Here is a 17,305-nt window from a genome sequence, read left to right as displayed (position 1 = left end):
AACAAAAGAAAAATTACTGCCAAATAGCGTCACATTTTGCAACTTTAAAACTTTCACCCTGCCATTTCACACACACTCAGGCACAAATAATCTTCTGGAACACTTTTGCTACAAGAAAATTACTTGTATTATATATTTCAATTAGAAGAACAAAAAAAGAATGATCCTCTTCAACATCTCCCCCCCCCCCCCAAGAATAATGAGAGTAACCAACAATGGGTCCAAAATCATTCTTTTTTCCACATAGGAGAAGGCTGGCTAGCGCGACCAGCCAGTCTCCTGATTCTGTGGATGCCCTTAGAAGACTGCTATTTACCAAACTTTCCTCAATGGGTCAGCTATTTCATTAGCTAAGCACAATTTGTAGATCCCACTCTTTCACCTGGTGAGGAAGAATAGCGGGAGGGGAGCGAGGGGAGGGGGCTGAAGGGTAGCCCCAGGGCAGCCGGGCGGGGCGCTTGCTTTCTTCCCCTCTGCTCCTAAGTCCGGGCAAGTATCACTGAAGTGTGACCAGCCACCGCCACAGGAGGATGGCTGGGAACCACCCCGACCAAGCTCCGCTTCCTTTGAGCCCAAAGAGATCAAGGGGTTTGGTGTTTACTCGTTGGAGAATGCCCTCCCACTCCCACCACTACACACCACCTTTCCAAGAAGTAAAAAAATCAAAAAACCCAAAACCCAAACCTAGAGCCTCCTGCTGCAGGGAGCCCCGAGGTTTTACCTGTCTTTAATTTATGCAGCATTTTTTGCAATTGTGCTACCTCGGCAGGTGTGACCGCGCTTTCGCAGAGCCTCGGTGCTATTTCACCTGCTTGAATCTGTCAAAAATCCATTTGTATGCGCCCGGCTAATGTACTAGAAATAAAAGCCCCGACCTGTCAGGCAAACTCGCTGCACCTGTTCCAAGCAGTTAAATTGTCCCATCTGCCACTAGCCCGGGAGATCAAAGGCCCTCCCCAGGAGGGGGCCTGGAACCCCGGCGAGGATGGGGCTCCTGGGCCCGGGGTTTAAGAGGATGGCGAGGAGACCCGCAGAGAGGGTGCGGGCGCCGGCTACCTGAAGGAGCCTTTGTTCGGCCCGGGCGCCGAGAGCGCATTCTTTCACACCAGGAACGGCGGGAGAAGACGTTCATTCAGTCCGCTTACTTGGTGACGTAGTTGGGGCATTCATGTGTTTTTAACCTTGAATAATTTTTGTCTCTAAGCTCCAAACAAGCCTTATCCTGTCCACAGGTCAGTTTTGTTACAGAGGCCAATTAGCAGTGCTACCTTTGCCTGGGGCAACAAGCCAAGCGGTGCAGGCAGTGGCGGGGTAGGCCCTAGGAGAGGCGACTAGGAACTCCGGAGGGCTGTAATTTGAAAGGGGGGCCTTTGAAGCATTTACCTTACATGGGACGCCATTGTCACTGCAGGGTGTTTGATCTTAAAATAATTTACTTAATGATCTCACCATGGGAGCAATTGGCAGAGTAAGATTAGGCTGGAAGGCCTAATGGATATGGGAAAAGTTAAAATTGCTCAGGGGAAGGTATGTACAGACTGAGATTCGTCGGTGTGGTGTGTTCATTACTCCCAGGGGCGCAAAGCCCAGCCATGGCCGTTAGCAACCCACAGCTTATCTAAGAAAAGCAGAGGCAGCCTCTCTCGGGATGTCAGGGTTTGTGGGGATCAACTCTCTTGCTGCCCTGTGCTGCACACCGGAACTGGGAATCAGGGTTGGATATAGATGGGAAGGTGCAGTTCTGTCCCCCTTCGGTGGACACAAGGTGATTGACATTGTTATGGAGGAAGTGTTTTAAATGAGCATAGTTGAAACTCGTGTCCTATGTCTTACATTCCTGCCAATGAGGCTTCCGTGGCCACCCGGAAGACACAGGAGAGGTTGGATGCTATCTCAGGACAAAAGCACTGCAGGTCTGAGTCTTCTCCGATTTCAGGCTTCCTTCACTGTTCAACGTGTTTTTAATTTCAGTCGCCACAGCCTCTTGTGAAAAGCATCATATTATTCTCAATTATGAAATCAAAATGGATTAGTAGTCTAAGAATTGCCATTCCTATTTATGCATTTGATGCTCCAACCTAGAAGTGGGGTGTGATGGGCTAGGTACAGTTTTTAGTTAGTGTGGAATTCCTGCCATACAGGTTCTTAGGAAAACAAAGCAAACGCAAGCAGCATGGTGGCAGTACTTTCTGGAGAGCAAAACACAAAAGGGATGTTCTAAATATATTTACAGGTCAGGGAGCATTAGTCTGATTCTCCAAGATATCCCCCCCCCCGCCCGTTCCCCCCCTCCTCCGTCTCTGTCTCTCTCCCTCCCTCTCCCCCTCCCCCTTTCCACCTCTCCTCCCCCACTCTGGCAGTGTGATGGAAAGACAGTGAAACTAAATATTAGCTTGTGTTCATGCAAGAAACTGTGACCATGCATCCCAGTTTGCTTGTGCAAAGGTGTGTCCCACAAGCCTTTAAAGTCTGTTTCAGGTCTGTCCGTTGAGATAAACCCAGGAATCTTCAGCTATCAGATCAAAATAGCGCTCCTTAGAACTTGTCTTTCTAGGCCTTAACCTGTATTGAAAAAGTAACAACTTATTAATGGGCTTCAGTAACTTCTGCTGGGGCGTGCAGGGTCCTCGGTCTTCATCAAAGTTGATAAGCCATTCGCATTCGGCCCTTGTTAAGTGACTTGTTAAATACCACGGAGCTCATGCTTTTCTTCTGGGGCCAAGAACGGCAGCAGATGGGAACTGGCAACCAGCCAAAGAAGATGATATATGGAAAATGAGAAACTAAGCGCACATAGTTAGTGTGGGAACTAAGGTGACATCATGTGTGAGAACCCCAGCTGGCCCTATGCAGGAAATAGAAGTTCAGTCTTGTGCTCCTCTGAAATCAGTCTTCTCCCCTCGTTCACAGGAGATCTGTCAAGTCTGGTACGACTGAAGCTGTGTACAGTCAGTAACTTCGAATGGTAAGGTTGTTTATAATACTCTGATCCTTCTGGAGAAAATCCGTGGAGAACACACACTGAGCACACGCACCTAGGTGTCCTGTAGGTAAGTAACAACGGGGCAGCATTTCTGCATCCTTCTTTCTGTTAGCTTTCCATTTCCCCCAATGCTATCTTTACAGGAAGTTTGGTTGTGTTTGTCATAAGGGGTTATAACAGTTTAGAAGCCGAGAAGGGAATAGGTTATTCCTACCAAGAACTATTGATGATAAAGAAAAGGGGGGCTGGAGAGTTGGCTCAGCTAGTTTAGAATGCTAGCTGTTCTCCCGAAGGACCCAGGTTCAAGTCCCAGTAGCCACATAGTAGCTCACAACTATCTGTAACTTCAGTTCCAGGTGATCCAACACTCTCACACAGACATACATGCAGGCAAAACACAAATGCATATAAAACTAAAATGAAAAACAGTTTTAAAAGAGAAAGAAAATAGAATAATTAGGAAAGATAGGAGAGCTGGAATATTAACATTTTAATAAACTTGGAAGTATTCTTTCATTAACCCCCTTTTCCTTCCTAGTCTCCTTCCTTCTCTTTAGCTACATCACATCTACCCTCCATGTGACTCTACTCCTCACTTTTTTAACGCTGTGTTAATTTTTTGTCTCACTCTTCTACGATTTCATCAGTTCTCTGTCTCACGTTATTTCTTGCCCTCTGTAAACCTTTTCTTCCTCTCAATCGCTTCCTGAAAGTCCAGGATCTAAATTAAAAGATCGGAATTTGGTGTTTGAATATTAGCCATTTTTTTGAAAAGACATCACCAATCATTAATGACTCGATTTTTCCAAGCCAAGGCCACAAATCATCAAGCTTGTTCTCAGATCTCCCAATCTGCCTGGGGACATGTGGGTCAAGGTGCACTTGACCATCTCTCACAGAGCAAGCAAACACTGAGCCATCCTCAGCTTGCTCTCACAAAGCAAGGAACAACTGCTCTGTAAGTAGCTGCACTCACGCTGAAGGACAATCAGAAGGAGATGGGTGAAAAGACTAGGTCGGGGGTCAAGCCACTTACCCACCCCCTCCCGCCCAGCTCTCCTCCCCTCCCTGCTGATTGCAGTGCTAAGTGTCAGGTACTCCCACTGGCCTAGAACCATCATCTCATCCAGAAGACACATAAATTCCACCCAGGTAGTTCTAAAATCACCCAGCTGATCATTCAATTTATATACAGTATCAAGTGTTCATTTCAGAGCTGTGATTTCAGACCCACTGACCTACCAGTCCTTGACATGTGCTTTGCCGGGGCCCTCCAAGACATAAGAGTAACTTTTTAGTACTTGCAGAAAAAGCAATTGAAGTTCATTTCTCACAGATTACAGGCCCATCAGAAATGAAAATATCTTCAAATGGCCAACAGGCAATTTTCAAACACCTATCGCTGATGGTAGAATGACCCTGTTCGGTGCCTACTGGACAGGACTTGGACTTCTCGTACTGGCCTTACAGGTCTTTGTGTTCTGTCACCTCCAAGTCTCTGAGAAGACATTACATCACCAGGAAACAGATATCACCAGGATCGCTGTATGATTTTTATTTGTAAATTTTTTCTCATGTCCCATTTTACTCTTTACACGATTGGCAGGCGTGATGCTGAATCTGGAGGGGAACTGGTGGTTTAACCCCGTTTGCATGGCTTCTAGAGAGATGGAGGTAGGCAGTGGTATACTCACTCAAGCTAGAAGCATCTCTGTCAGGAGATGCCAGAGGAGGTCTGCTGAGGAAGTGACATTGTGCTGTGCCTCTCTCTGTGGTTCTTCCAGCTCCATACCCTTCTTTCTCTATCTTACAAGGAAGATCATGGCCACTGTTTCCTATAAAATCCACCTCTGTTCTCTGCTTTGTCCCCATAGGCAGTTTCCTCTCACTGCTGTCTGAATCCGATTCGCAGGAATCTTGGGAACTTGAGAGACAGCTAATCCTGCCCCAGGAACCCCAAAGGTCACTTTAAGATGATATACACAGTAGTTTTGAAGTACTACAACCAGTGTCTTCACAAATTCCAGGATGGGAACTCCTAGAAAGTTAGTTCCCTGGCTGAATACTACAGTCTCTTTCTCAAATGGCTTCAATTAAAAGGGGGGAGGGGGGAACTGGCAGGATGCATTTTTATGTTTAAATGATGAAAGAAAGAAAAAGAAAGAGAGATCCCAAGTCCCAAATCACCCAAGTTCTTAAAGATTACTGCAGAGGCTTCCCTTTCCTTAAAATGACTGCCATAAGGCAACATCCAAATAGGTAAATTCTAAATTTGGCCCGAGTTTGTCAGTCACGTGACCTTAAACAATCTTCCATCTTTCTTTCAGCCATCATTTTGCTCTCCCATCTCAAGGATAAACATCAGTAACAATGTAGCCTTAAAATGGAAACAAATCTCTTATCTGTTCAAATAGGTTGGGGGCAGGGGGCCAGTAGACATTTCCTTTAGTTGCAAGTGATTTACAATGTATACTTTCAGAATAGCAAGTTATATATGTTAGCACACCCTAGTGAGAGGCAGAGGCAGGAAGATCAGGAATTTGAGATTAGGTCCTGCATCATAGTAAATTAGAGGCCAGCCCAAGAGACACTGTTTCAAAACCACAAGGACTTTCAGAAAGCATGTGTTACAGGGAATTTTGCTGTAACTCCTGGCAAGTCAAGTTTTAGTGTTTCCAGAAGGGGACTTCAATTCGCTTGTCCCCAGGCCAAAAGATGCTGGAATGCTTGGAAATCTGTTCCCTATAATAGGTACCAGGGGATGCTTATTTGTCATGTCTTGTTAACGGTTCCTACTGTGGTGGTTAGTGTAGTGCTGGATCCAGCAGCTGCCTCCAAAGACCAAGCTCATTCTCTAATTGATGAAGACCTCTCTAGAGAAAGACTTCCCTCAAGGTGAGGCCCTCTCCCAGTCGGGGTTTAACCCCTCTCTACATAGGTGGTAATAAGGAAGTATGATTCCTTATTCTCTTATTCATCCACTGCAGTTACTGTCACTGCAAGTGACATAGTAGAGGGGAAGAACCAAGTTTGCATTTGAACTTTGACTAGAAATGAAAGGAAGCAAGGGGCAGAAGCCAAAGGGGGAAGGCTTAGGTTGGCCCCACCCATGAAAGGATTATTGTTTAACCTATCAACATCTTGACACCTGTAACTCTGAACACTAGACTCCTCCCACATCCTTTTTGAGGTTTGGGTCTCTTGCCTCCACTCAGGCTACAGGAAGTCACCTCAGCCCCATAGCTCTCTGGGAGTGCCTGGGGTCTTCTTGGTCTTATTTTGCAGTTTGATTCTTCTGTTCACTCAAAGTAGGTGGTAACTGTCTTTTTCTTTGTCAGAAGCCTGGGACATGTGGCTCAGTATAGCTAGCTATATAGCTTGGGGAGTCCTTTTCAGACACAGCTATTGGATAATTTCAGGCCTAGAATTTACTCCCCATCTGTCTTTATATGGGTTTCTTTTGTCATCCTGTCAGATAGGAAGAGGAGGATACCATTACATTGCAGCAAAGGGCAGTTAGTAGCCACTTTGGTCAACCAGACAGGTTCCAGTTGTTTGAGGAGGAGTAACAATGTAGCCTTAAAATGGAAACAAATCTCTTATCTGTTCAAATAGGTTGGGGCACAGAGGACTATTGCATCAGCTTTGGGTACCAACCAACTGGGTAGGGACAGTTATCCATGAAGGCCAGGTCACACCCTATTCAGGGTGGTCATCCATGTTGGCTAGGCCATTCCCTGAACAAGAAATGATCTCATTAGAATCAGCCTACCCTTCAAGCCAATTCTTAAGATTGCTTAGCAGGACCAGAGTTAAGCCTTCACTAGAACTGCTTGATCATACAAACCCCCTTACCCCAACCGCTCCTCTACTTAAATCTGATGCTCACACCACTATCTCAAAGATGAACTCATGGGGCCGGAGAGATGGCTCAGTGGTTAAGAGCTCTTGCTGCTCTTCTGGAAGGTCCAAATCTGGTTCATAAGCACCCATGTCAGGAGATTCAAAAACAGCCTGTGACTTCAGATCCAAGATGATACATCTCTGGCCTCCACAGGCACCTGCATGCATACACACACACACACACACACACACACACACAGAGATGCAGGGAAAATCTGGATCCCCTCTTGGGGTTCTCAGTCTCACTAAGAAAAGGCTTTAGGAACATACTCAAACAGAAGGTCAAGGACAATTTTGTTATAGTTTAAAGAAAGACCTCAGGGCAGGCACCTGCCCAGAGGAGTAAAAAGTGGGGTTGGGGAGCCATGCCATTGAATCAGATGTGGAGCTTTGATGAAGTGAGTAAGCATCTGTGAGGCTGGACGAGAGGGAGGGGGAGGGGAAGGGAAGAGGGGAAAGGGGATGAAAATTGAATTTAGAAAGGAGATAGACAAAAAGGAGGTTACCTTTTTTAAAAAATACCTCAGAAAGCAAGCAGACTTAAGACTCTCAGCAAGGCTGCAGTCTGAGTTACTATCCCAGAGGCAGGAATTCTGGGAAGGAAGAAGTACAGTATCTCATTAAAGGACTAACTATCCCACCCACGTCTCTCGGGCAGGATGGTAAAGATCAGCATCCCTCTAAAGATGGTCCCTTAGTCCAAGTGACTGAAGCGTCCACCCAAGTCAGACAGTTCACTCTCCTAACCAGGAGTTTTGGTGTGTTGTTGTTCTGTACTCTAACAATAGCACACAATTAAAACGGGAAAAAAATCATTTTAAAAAAGGAAATGGAGTTGGAGCCATTGGATCCTTTTTTATTTCTTCTGAATGTGTCTGCTGTTGAGTGAATGTTTCTGCTGTTGACCGGTTCTCTTCTCTTTGAGTGGCTGAGTGAAGCCCCCTGGGCTCCAGGAGCTAGATGGACCTTATGACCTGAAACTACAGTTACACTAGTGAATATATTAACTCGTGAGGCTCTTCCTTCACTAACTCACCTTTACTCTTCGTTTCTATCCATGGCTGCTAACAAAAACTCGCTCTGCCAGTCTCCGGCCCTGGAGTGTGCTGGTTGCCCCATGGGGGAACAGCGCTGCTGCAGACTTGTCTTGCCTCCCCGAATGTTCATGGTACGGCCCCCAGCAGGGGCTGACTCTGCTCCCACACCTCCTTCTCCAGCTTTTGGTGCTTGGTCCCCAGGGACTGTCAGAATCTATCAGTGCTGGCTGACCGGTGGAGTGTGTGGGAAGTTTCCAATTCTCTGTATTCACACCTGGCACAGACCTGGCTGCTCAACCTGAGTGCCTTGTTTCAAAGCCGATCTCATCGGAGCTGATGTCCGCATCTCTTTTTCTTTTTTTTTAACAGAGGGCAGATTTTGCTCAAGTTAAATGATCAGTTACCTAAGCAGGTCACTGGCACCTGCTACAATTCCAACAGGCCAGGAGGGGTCTCTAGTTCTTTGATTGAGTTCATGGAAGCCTCTAAAGTCCCCCTGGAGGCCCAGAGGCTCAGGCTAGTGACCAGAGAGCAGAAACCCTTCTTTGTGCTCCTGGGCAATCCCTCTGGGGCCTATTCACTGCCTAGAATCCCTACTGCTTCCTCAGCCTGGGGGGATTTTCATCCTACCCTGAAAATCCTCTGATTGGCAAGCTCAGTGCACACCAATTAGCTTCTTTGCTTTGCCCCAGGGCAGGTGTTTGGGGAACTAAAGGTTCCTGTGACTTGGTTTGGGCCTTTGAGTTTGTTCTGAGTCTTTGAGTTTGTTCTGCTGAGCAGTTTTTGTTTTGACAGTATTTTTATTGGACAGGATTTAGGAGATGGTTTTCAACCTGTGGATGGTCGGCAGCAGCCACTGCCCCAGGGTCCACCTTTAGCTGGAAAAGCTAGAGAAATATAGACAAACTTAGTGACCAAATGAGCACCTTGTTCTTCCCCTTAACTGCTAACCACAGCATCAGGTACTAGGCCTCTGGTGACTACTACCTAGTGTTAGTACTGGCCTAGGTACTGGCCCTGCGTAGTGTTAAGTAGCCCCACTTTGAGCCAGTGTATTTCCATGCTTCAATTCAATCTTATCGATTCTGAACTTGACTTTAAATGACCTTTTAAAATGAATGGACTAATCAGTTATGTTTCTCCCGTAACTCATCTATTCTAGAATTTGCTTTATAACTTTCTTCTGTGAATCCCCCACCCCCCCCCATCCCCCCAGCCCCGGTTCAGCTCCCCTCTAGTGCTGAGAGGTAGCAGTGAGAGCTTAGATTCAGGTTTCCTGGACTCAGATCAACCCACTCTGCCCAGTTAGCTGGGTAGCCTTAGGCAAGTTGCTTAACCTCTCTGCTCCATGGTTGCCTGTCTGTAACTTGATTAGGAAGACCATTGTGCAGATTAAAGTCTTATAGCAGAGACACAGGAGACATATTCTACACTTATAGGATCTCACTCTGCTTGTATTTATATTGTCTTGCCTTGGTTTATCCAATCTTAAGAGATCTTAAAACACTGTCCTCTATGTCACTGGCCCTTTTGTGCCAAAGCACAAGAGACGATTTGGGACATTTAACATCTGCCTCCTAGGCTAGTGCTTCAGCTTGTTGAGGACTTGAGAGGGTGGACACCCTGTTTGTAACCTAGGAGAGGGGTGGAGGTGAATTTTTTTTAAAGTGTTTTTCTGCCAGCCTCTGAGTGGGTTTACTAACTTTAATGGGCAGTGAATGTGGAGAAGGAGGTTAGTGTTCTATACAAACTCCGCTTTTGAAAAGATCCCAGGAAGGGTCAAAGACCAGGAAGTACACTCACTGTACTTCTGGCTTTCAGCTGAATTAGACTGGCAAACAGGAATGCAGGCCTGAATCACACCCCGTTCCGGGAGCCTTTCTCTTTGCATCATAATGAACCTCGGCCCAACCGAGGCAAATTGCTAGGAGATTCAAAAGGATAAACTCTAATTTCTATTAAGCTGCTATTCTAACTACAGCAGCTGCTTGTGAAAGCAAAACCCAGAACCTCCCGGTTCACGGCTTCCTCCAAGGTACATCACTGTGGTACCTGCGGAAGGCTGTGTGTTTGCTGACAGGCTAAATGTACACTGTACACAGAGCCAGCACTTCTCGTTGTCGCCCGGCACCATCTACTTCTTTAGCAGCGTTCTCGTTATTTTAAAGCTGTCTCCATTCTCTTCCCAACACCATAATTAGAAGCTGAAAAGCCTCCAGCACTTCGAGAACCCAGTCAGGTCTCGGGATGAACAAAAATTTCTCCAGGGATTCAACAGGTGACCCTGGTTAAGCCAGGGAGTGAAGCACGGTGGACCACAGCTAGGCAGCTGGTGGTCTGTTGAGGTGTTACCCAGAAAACCCATCCAGGTTTGAGATTCTGGGTGGTGGCTGTGTTCTAACTGGGTCTCTCTTTTGTTGGTTTTGTGTAGCTTTCGTTTTTTTCCTGTGGAGAAAGGTGGGAAAGCCTGCTGGTGCTCTGGGAAGAGTTCTTGGTGTCCCTGAGAAGTGGGAGGTGTTTTGTAACCAGTTGAATCAGGTAGAGAGTTGAAGTGCTATAAATAGTTGACTGAATGAGGAAGAGGGGGGAAGGAGGAGGAGGAGGAGGAGCTTTTAAGGTGGACTAGTTTTAAGGTGGAATGGATATCTGCTCTCCTGGATCACGTTCTTGTTTGGTGTTTTGCACTCTTTCCCACTACAGATTCTGAACTCTGACCAAGTGTTAGTATTTCACATGAGTATAAAACCCATGAAATTCTCTCTCTCTCTCTCTCTCTCTCTCTCTCTCTCTCTCTCTCTCCCTCTCTCTTTCTCTCTTTCTCTCTTTCTCTCTCGCTGTGTGTGTGTGTGTGTGTGTGTGTGTGTGTGTGTGTGTGTGTGTAGAAAAACAGGAAAGGGGAAATGAGAATGGGAAGAAAAAGACAAAGATGAAGGTTGGAAGAAAAAATTCAAAGGAAAACGAAGAAGCAGTATATTTTCATGTTTCTCCTGGGTCTGCTGCTAAACTTGAACCCCCTTGCTTGAGCACCTCTGTGCCCCTTTCTATGTCATCAGTGACCTTGGGAATATTAGGTGGAGGAAGGGGAAATGTATCCTGGCATCTACAGCCCTTCCAGGGAACTCTCTCTGAAACTGGGTACAAATGAGAGCCTGCCTGACATGCATCCTCATTCACGGGAAGCATCTGAAATGTGAAGAAGAATCTTGGGAGCCTTTTTTTTTTTTAACTTTATTTTAGATTCTGCAGGTGAAACACTGAACTCTGAAAAATGGGCCCTGTCAGCACCGTTTTTCATAAATCTACCGATCTGTCATGTGTTCATGACTTCTGGTTCCTGTTTGCTAATTGTCACATGGTATTTCTCTTATTTCTTTAATCTCTAGGACACAATGAAGCCTATCAATCAGCATAAACCACAGGAAGCTGCCTCATCTCTTAGATCCCATCCCAGCTTCCAGGGTTGTAGCTTCAGAGTCTCCATATCCTACGGGCCAGCACCTCCCTGAGGAAACTCTTCAGAAGCATACTGGTTCTTTCTTCTTTGCCTCCTGCTGTCCCTACCCTACCATCAAGGAGCTCAAGAAGTATGGTCTGATGCTTAAATCAATAGGAAGTGGAACCAAGTTCCCTGGGTAGATAGCGGAGGGACCCTATTTCTATTTTGCCTGGCCACAGTGGACAGCAATTACTCACTTACCTGAGCACAACAGTTATTCCTGTGCAGGACAACCTTTCTGACTAAAAAGAGAAAAGAAACAGGAAAAGAAAGGGAAAATGAGTTAGAATTATTTCCTAATTTGCCTTGATGACAATGATGTTGTCAGGCAGTCCCAACTGTCCTGGAACTTTCTAGGTAGCAAAGGATGACCTCGAACATCTGAATCTCTTCCTCCGCCTCCTGAGTGCTGAGTTACTGGTGCACACCAACACACCCAATTTATGGAGTGCTAAGCATGGGACCCAGGGCTTGTGCATGCCAGCCAGCCGAGCATTCTATCATCCAAGCTATATCCCATGATTTATTTTAAAAGCTAAGCCTTGAGTTGATATTGAACTCAATGGTTTTCCTTCCCTCTCTTCCCCACATTAATCTACTGTGAAGCCCATGGCAGATCGCACTGGGCTCCTAAGTAGCAAAGGCTGTGGATGGATGCCCTGTAAAGTATGTCTCTGCCTGTAATTAGGTAGAACCAAAGCTCTAAGATCCAGGACAGAAATCTCATTTTTGATATCTATTCATCTATCTATCTCTGTTTATTTTATACATGTGGGTACTTTGTCTGCATGTATGCACACCAGAAGAGAACATTGGATCCTACGGGATTACAGTTATGGATGGCTGCGAGCTGCCATGAAGGTAAGGTACTGGGAATTGAACTCAGGTCCTCTGGAAGAGTAACTGTTGCTCTTAACCACTGAGTCATCTCTCCGCTCCTAGAAATCTTATTTTTGATCCAGCAGAAGGGAAATAGGAAGGTTCCTCTTTCCATTATTAAGTTCTAGAAAAGTCAAGCCCAGTACCAAGGCTTCATTTGGAGTCCGGTGATTCCACTAGTCGTCCATGGTCATCAGCTGTTTGTCAGGGACCATTTAAGGACCAATGGTTTTGTTCAGAAGTGAAGTGTGCGGGAGACTTTTAGAAGAAAAATTAGAATCGAGCATTTGAGGATGTCAGAGAACATAAGCAGCTCTGCACCTAGAGCAGGCATGGACGGTCCACAGAGGTCGGTCAGTAAGGATATCATTGAGGAGCTAACTTGCTGTGGTTTGGAAGGACTGCTGGGTAGGCATGACCATGGCATCTGATCAGAGTGCTGTCACAGCGGGAAGCAGATGTGTCCTGACCCAGCGAGACATGAACAGACCACTCTCCACGCTCCCGCTGCTGTGCCTGCCCTGGAACGATGCCCTTAGACTGTGAGCCCGAATGAACCTCTCTGTTCCTTTAAGTGTCTGGTCTCAATTTCAGAAGAGTTAACTCTCATAGACAGCCACTTCCCAGCTGTGCCACCACTGCAGGAACCAGAAAAATCTGTACGAGAGTCTACAGTGACCTCAAAATTAAATGCTGGATTTAAAAAGAGAAACTGTTTCAGTGACTCGTTCTACCCACTTTTAATTAGTTAAAGGCTTGTAGAAGCACTCACTCTCTTTGGGAATGCCGAGAAGTTGTCTGGTTTATTAAAAACAATAACATACTAAGAGAGGTTTAGGCATTTTATGTAATCAGATTGACTTATCAACACACATGCTATTTATCCTTTGAAAAATACCAGAAACCTGTGTCCAGCTGCTTTTGAGATCAGTGCCGTTCTATTGGAGTTCTCTTGCTATGATAAGACACTTTGCGCAAAGTGGGGAGGAAAAAGTTTATTTTAGCTAATACTTTGGGTAACAGTACATCACCGAGGGGAGTCAAGGCATAAACTCAAGGGATGAATGTGAAAGCAAGGACTGAAGCAGAGGACACGGAGGAGAGCTGCTTACTGGCTTGCATCCCATGTCTTGCTCAGCTTGCTCTCTTATACACACACTCCAGGCCCAACTATCCAGGATGGGCCCACTCACATCAATCTGGGCCTTCCCATATCAGGCATCAATCAAGAAAATTTCCCACAGACATGCTCACAGGCCAACCTGATAAGAGGCAATTCCTCCATTGAGATCCCTTCTTTCAAAGTATGTCTAGATTTGTGTGAAGTTGATGCACAGGCTGTCTGCAAGCCCTGGTTTACTGGTGCAAGCCTGACAGGGGAGCTGGACACAAGCACCTGCCCATTGGAAGGTGAATGCTCACTTAGGAAAAGCAGACAGGTCATCAAAGATGGGGCTGGGAACTGTGACAGCCAACTGCAGGCCAGAAGAGCTCCAGACAGGTGGGGAGAAGCTCTGGAGAGGTCTGCAAGGGGCTTTAGCTGCTGGACAGGGGCAATACAGTGGCCATGAGGGACATGGTTGACAGAAGGAGCAGGAAAGAAGAAACAGAGCCAGTCCCCAAACATCATCTCGGGCACAGTGGAGGCAAGACCACACAGAAGGGACGGTAAACACTTGAGCAGAGAGAGGGCTGTATCCAGACCTGGCAGAGAAGACAATGATGGGGGAGGGCCTGAGAGCAATTTTGTTTGATGACTGCAGGGAATTGGAAGTCGGCAACCATGGGCTGGATGTTTATACTCCCTCAAATTCAGACTCGAACCCCTGTGTGATGGTCTTTATAGCAGGGCCTTTGGATGGTGGTGATGGGTCATGGCAGTGGATTCCCCAGGGATGGTACACCAGCAGTTTTTAAAGAATCCCACAGAGCTCCCTTGTTCCTTTCACCAGGTGAGGACATAGCAGGAAGGTGCCATCTATGGACGAGGAAGTGACTTTTACCAAACATGGAATCTATAGGATTAGTAACTCTAGCCTCTGGAAGAAATCAGTCTCTTTATTGATACTCCACACTGCCTAGGAGCACAGAGACAATAGGTTAAGTGGCTAGAAGGGAAATGAGCTAGGTGATCCCTGGCTGGGAGGGTGACCAAGGGAGCTGAAGTCCTTGATACATTTCCCTCTCTCCTTGACACAGCTAGTCATTCTCTAAGTCCAGTCAGTTTTCCTCTGTCATATCTCAAAAACTACCCTGTCCTGTCCTAGCTACTTGCACTTCAGTAATTACTTCCTTAACCTTGGCCTCCTGTCTCAAGGATTAAAACATGAATCAGATCAAGACATCCCCTGAGTTTAAACTCCGTTGTGCCTCCAACATAAAACTTATTCTTTCAACATCGCCTCTGAAGTTCTTAGAATCTAGAGTCGGCCAACACAGGTGGCTTTGCAAGCCTTAGTTTCAAAAATTGTTTTTAGAACATGACATCTTCTCCTGTGCTGTATCGTTGAACTTCTCTCTTCCACAAGACTCCTTTGCTGTTGTTGTTTGGTTTTCCTCTTGAAACATGGTCTCATGCAACCTAGGCTGATCTCAAGGTTGCTATATATCCAGGGATGCCTTTGAACTCCCCCAGCCACCACCTCTGTAATGCTCAGATTACAGGCCTGTTGCACCATACCCAATTTAGGAGAAGCTGAGGATTAAACCCAAGACTCGCATGCTTGATAGGCATTCTACCAACTGAGCTGCGTCCTCAGCACCTTCGCCAGTTTCTGAAGGGTTGAGCAAATGACCAATCAAGAAAGCCATGTCAAGAAAAACTAGTGAGTTCTGCCTATGGAGAAATAATTCACCACCACGTTTGCCTAGAAATGAGCATTTAAAGATGGAGAATCAGTGCTGGGATTCATCTCACAGCCCCGTGCACTCCAGATGTCCCTTGCTGCTATTATACCCGAGTATGAACCAGTGAGAATCCACAGACAACATCGAAATGCTGAGTTCAGATGCTCCGCAGAAAATGTCCTCCTCAACTTTTGTACACAGAGTGAAGCGCTGGTCAGTGACTCCAGATGAAAGACCCTGGCTTTTATTCCTAAACCGCAGGAAACAAGCAATTAACAGGGCTGGGGATTTGTATAGAGCTTTAAGCACCTTTTCAAAAGATGGCAGTAGGTCGGTTTCCTCTCTGTTCCTCCAAGGCCCTTTGAGCTAAAGGACCCATCTAATTCTTTTCCAATGCTGACGTCATTGGAATCCAAAAGCTCCTTAATTCAAAGGCATCTAAAAGTCCTAATACAGGGTTCAGCTGCCAGAGCCAGCCTGCCTCCAGGTGCTGCTATTTTGAGGGCGCCGGGTGGTGCTGAAGCATTCTAGGTTGTCTGCCTCACATCACCCTGAGCTGGTTTCTGGCCGGTCACAGGCCTCCTATTCCCATATCGCCAAACTCAATGCCAGTAACTTTTGCCAGACAGCCACTGCCTCCTTCCTGAAACCCCTTCTCAGTCCCTTGTTCTCCTCTTAGCTTCTCATCTTCCCAACTCTCAGCATGTGTCTTAGTGTTCCCATTACTGTGATGAGACACCATGGTCACAGCAACTCTTATAAAGGAAGCCATTTCATTAGGGCTGGCTTACAGTTTCAGAGGCTTAGTCGATCATCATCATGGCGGGGAGCATGGCAGCATGCAGTCAGATACGGTGCTGGAGAAGGAGCTGAGAGTTCTACATTTGAACCAAAGGCAGCAGAAGGAGACTGTGTACCACACTAGGTGTAGCTTATGCATATGAGACCTCAAAACCTGCCCCCACAGTGAGACACTTCCTCTAACAAGGCCATACCTACTCTAAAAATACCATATCTCCTCATAGAGCCATTCCCATGAGCCAAGCATTCAAACACTTGAGTCTGGGGGTGAGGGGTGGGAAGGGCATTCTTATTCGAACCACAGCAACATGGCCCTGCCCACAACGTCATTTAGAATTTCTACTCCTATTTGTCTTCATTTATACAGGCCACCATCTAGTCCCATGGCTCCCAGGGTTACTTACACGCTGGTAATTTCTAAATTTATGTTTGATACTCAGCCTGAGTTGCTGGCTGCAGGAGCAAAATTGTACACATTGTTTACGTGACAGTGATTTCATGTTGAAGACTAGACAGCAGCAAGGGTGGAGTATTTACCAAAAAGACACATACTTCATGCTGGGGTTCTGCCTCCAGTTCCTGGAAACCCAGTGTTACCCAGCACTGTCTTCCTTCCAACTGCACCCTAGAGGTATGTATACAAGCACCTGCCTGGTAGCTCCCTTTAGAGGTTTATCTCAACCCAACCCATTCTAGCTGTATTTCCCAGCTCCTGCAAATGGCACCCCCTATTTCTGCAGCTCAGATAAAAAAAAAGAGAATGTAAGAGTCATAAGATGTGGAGGAATGGAGTGAGACGCTGACTTCTAGTTGTGGCATAGCTGTCACACTCATGAACTCAGAGCAGCCGTGAACACCTGTACAAGGTCAAGCTAGCCAAAATTCCAGCCTTAGTGGGAAGGTGATCCCAGGCCTCACTGAAGAACTACTGGCAGGTGATAGCTGCTGGGGAGGGAGAACCATTCTTTTCTGAGGGTGTGGTCACTTGTAAGTTAACATCCTCCAGTAGATGTCCCCACACCCACGCACATGTGCACAGTACTAATTGACTTAGTGGGTTAACAAATCAAACAAGAAGATGGTGGGGTGTGGGGAAAGTGATGTTAGGGTCATTGGCAGTGTATGCGTGTGTTAAATTGTCAATGATAAAGATAAAAACTTTAGATGCTGCCCTTGGATTTCCCCCTTTTATTTTCAAAGCATGTATCTAACTCTTTGGTAAATCATATTTACCTTCAATTTGTAGCTCAAATTACTTGTCTAACATGTGGAACATCTTGGACTCAATATATATTGAAGCAGGCAGGTGAGCAGGTAGACACAGACATACAAACACACACACACACACACACACCACAC

At 46.2% G+C, this 17,305-nt stretch overlaps 1 long non-coding RNA gene across 1 annotated transcript; it reads left to right on the top strand.

Moving 5' to 3' along the window:
- Positions 1 to 890: 890 nt before the first annotated feature.
- LOC148005530 (uncharacterized) lies at positions 891 to 13,010 on the top strand. The gene is made up of 3 exons (XR_015623528.1): positions 891 to 1,148; positions 2,911 to 3,050; positions 11,307 to 13,010. It is a non-coding gene; the product is annotated as an uncharacterized LOC148005530 (long non-coding RNA).
- The last annotated feature ends 4,295 nt before the right edge of the window (positions 13,011 to 17,305 follow it).

This window comes from Rattus norvegicus, chromosome 6, assembly GCF_021556685.1.
Source record: "Rattus norvegicus strain SHRSP/BbbUtx chromosome 6, alternate assembly SHRSP_T2T, whole genome shotgun sequence".
Taxonomy (NCBI): Eukaryota; Metazoa; Chordata; class Mammalia; order Rodentia; family Muridae; genus Rattus; species Rattus norvegicus.
The sequence above is the reverse complement of the archived record's forward strand: the minus strand, read 5'-3'. Positions and strand labels throughout refer to the sequence as shown.